Source organism: Penaeus monodon, chromosome 34 (genome assembly GCF_015228065.2).
Source record: "Penaeus monodon isolate SGIC_2016 chromosome 34, NSTDA_Pmon_1, whole genome shotgun sequence".
Classification (NCBI taxonomy): domain Eukaryota; kingdom Metazoa; phylum Arthropoda; class Malacostraca; order Decapoda; family Penaeidae; genus Penaeus; species Penaeus monodon.
In genome coordinates, this window is record NC_051419.1 from 11,678,850 (window position 1) to 11,679,256 (window position 407).

Sequence of the window (407 nt, forward strand, 5' to 3'; positions counted from 1 at the left end):
AACAACATTTAGGCAAATGCCTCTTAAAACAACCCGGCTGGCGAGGAACGCCCATGAAGACAAGTACGTAAGTAACGCCAGGGGGTAAAAAGGTGAAGAGAGGGGACGGGGGAGAGGGGCGAAGATGGAGGGGTGCGGATAAGGAAAGGGGGAGAGGAACCTAATCGACACGCCTGCAGTCCATCAGGATCCAATCAGCGCCGGGTCGAGCCCCCTTCGCGCCCCGTCGCCTTCGAGGGGACATAAACAAGCGTGTAAACGTCCCTGCGAAACCTCCCCTACATTACCCATGAACACTAACACTTTTCCTCCGTCCCGTCCCTTGTATCATCCACCCCCACCCTTCGCATCTCCCTATATCACCCCCATCCTCCGTTAAACCTATCTTAAAGTGCCCTGACAAATAT